The sequence below is a fragment of the Alligator sinensis genome, unplaced genomic scaffold (assembly GCF_000455745.1).
Source record: "Alligator sinensis unplaced genomic scaffold, ASM45574v1 scaffold1492_1, whole genome shotgun sequence".
In the NCBI taxonomy this organism is placed as follows: Eukaryota; Metazoa; Chordata; order Crocodylia; family Alligatoridae; genus Alligator; species Alligator sinensis.
Genome location: NW_005843310.1, coordinates 143,567 through 146,078, shown reverse-complemented (window position 1 = coordinate 146,078; position 2,512 = coordinate 143,567).

Below are 2,512 nucleotides of genomic sequence, written 5' to 3'. Positions count from 1 at the left end.
GCAGATTGTGAAGAGGTCATGTTCTGATCCCTGCTGGAGCAGCAAAGTCCAGACAGTGACACACTTCCTCCTCTGTCCTTGGTGGGGGGAGGTAGGGAGATAGGAGGGGAGGAATACTGGAGGACTATATTCTCTTCTGAGAGAAGCCACCATGTATAGACATTTTCTCTCCCAGAAGACACTCTCCTGGGAGTTATGTAACCCTAGTTGTTCCCAGGTTATTTTTCTCCTTGAGCAGCAATTTTTACTCTGGGAGAAAAATCTTGAATATCTGTACACTTGTGGTTGCTCCTGAGAAAGCAGTTTGACCTGTAAATATGTAAGAAACCAAAAAACAAAAAACCCACCCACACTGGTACACTTTCATAGAATAAGAATCATAGAAAGTTAGGGTTGGGGTTCAGGAAGTCATCCAGTCCAACCCCCTGCTCAAAGCCAGACCATCCCCAACTAGATCATCCCAGGCAAGGCTTTGTGTAGCTGGGTCTTAAAAACCTCCAAAGGTGGAGAGTCCACAACATCCCTGGGTAGCCTGTTTCAGTGTTTTACTACCCTCCTAGTGAGGAAGTTCTTCTTAATATATAACCTAAACTTCCCTTGCTGCAACCTAAGACCATTGCTCCTTGTTCTGTCATCCATCACCACTGAGAACAATTTAGCTCTATGCTCTTTTGAACTCTCCTTCGGGTAGTTGAAGGCTGCTATTAAATCCCCCCTCAATCTTCTCTTCTCTAGACTAAAAAAAGCCCAGTTCCTTCAGCCTCTCTTCAGAAGTCATGCACTCCAGGCCCCTCACCATTTTTGTTGCCTTCTGCTAGACTCTCTCCAATTTGCCCACATCCTTTCTGGAGTGGGAGGCCCAAAACTGAACACAGCCCTCCAGATGTGGCCTCACCAGTGCTGAATAGATGGGAATAATCACTTTCCTTGACCAACTGACAACAATCCTACCAATGCAGCTCAGTATGCTGTCACCCTTCTTGGAGAGAAGGGCAAGAAGGATGTGCACAATATTTCCAACAAAAATCACTGATGGGATTAGTACTAAAGTTTTATAATAATTCTGTGGGGAGTCTGGGTAACTGTGTCTAAGGAGAAAGATAGAAGCTCTTAGAGAACTGGAGAGATGAGGGCAGTCCTAGGGAGGACAGAATAAAAATAAAAGGGTAGCTTGAAGGAGGGCAGAAAGCTAGAGAGAAGAGCATAGTCCCAGGCAGTGCATTTACATGACATGCTGACTGTACAGTAGCCTGATACTACTGCACAATAGTGTTGCATGGCACAAACCATGAGACAACACTACTGTACGGTAGTATTAAGCTGCTGTGCATTAGAGGCATTCTCCAGTGCTACTGTGCAGTAACTTAGGTACTTGTATAAACAAATACTAAATAAATGCACAGTAACAACTGCACAGTAGTATCTTATGCAGATGTGGCTACAGAGTACAGAATCTGAGGAATCTGATAGAGGAATCAGAAGAAGGACAGAGATAACATTGAGAAGTATAAAGTGCCATCTAGGGGCAAACAATCTCCAACATACCTGAGTGGCACCAATTTGACTAGCACCACAACCAAATGTGACGTAGGGGTAATAATCAACCATCACATGAACATGAGCTGTCAGTACGATGCTGTAGCCAACAGGGCAAACAATACTCTGGCATGCATAAATCGATGCATCTCCAGCAAAATCAAGTAAGTGATTCTTCCACTGTACTCAGCACTGGTGAGACCACAGCTGGAGTACTGTGTCCAGTTCTGGGCACCAAGCTTCAACAAGGACATGGAAAAACTTGAGAGTCCAAAGAAGAGCTACCCATATGATCAGAGACTTGCAAGACAGAACATACAAGAATAGGCTGAGGGACTTGTGCCTCTTCATACTATAAAAGAGAAGGTTAAGTGGGGACTTGGTAGCAGCTTACCGCTACATCAGGGGAATATATCAAGAGCTCAGCAAAAAGCTGTTCACCAGGGCACCCTTGGGAAAAACTAGGAGTAGTGGCCACAAACTCTTGGAAGACTGCTTCAGGCTCAACTCTAGGAAAAACTTCTTCAGAGTCAGGGTGTCTAGACTGTAGAATAAACTTCCCCCAGAGGTGGTGCAATCACCTACCCTGGAAATCTTCAAGAGGAGACTGGGTAGTCACCTTGCTGGGGTCACCTGACCCTAGTTGTCTTTTTTGCTTGATGCAAGGGGTCTGGATCCGATGATCTTCTGATGTCCCTCCCACCCCCTAACAACGTATAAATCTATAAATAAGTGCAAAGGCACAATAAAGACTGTTTGGAGGGGGAACAAGTACAGAAGGGGTGGTACAGCTTCACTGTGTATCCTCCTTTGGAGGAAACTGTCAAGATCTAGTCCTGAATAAATATCAGATTTAAACATGAACATAAACTTTGAACCATGGGTACAATGTAAGAAATGATGAGCATCTGTTACTAAGAATTGGTTTGTTTAACAGATTACCATTACCTGTCTACCTGACAAATATCTTGCAATG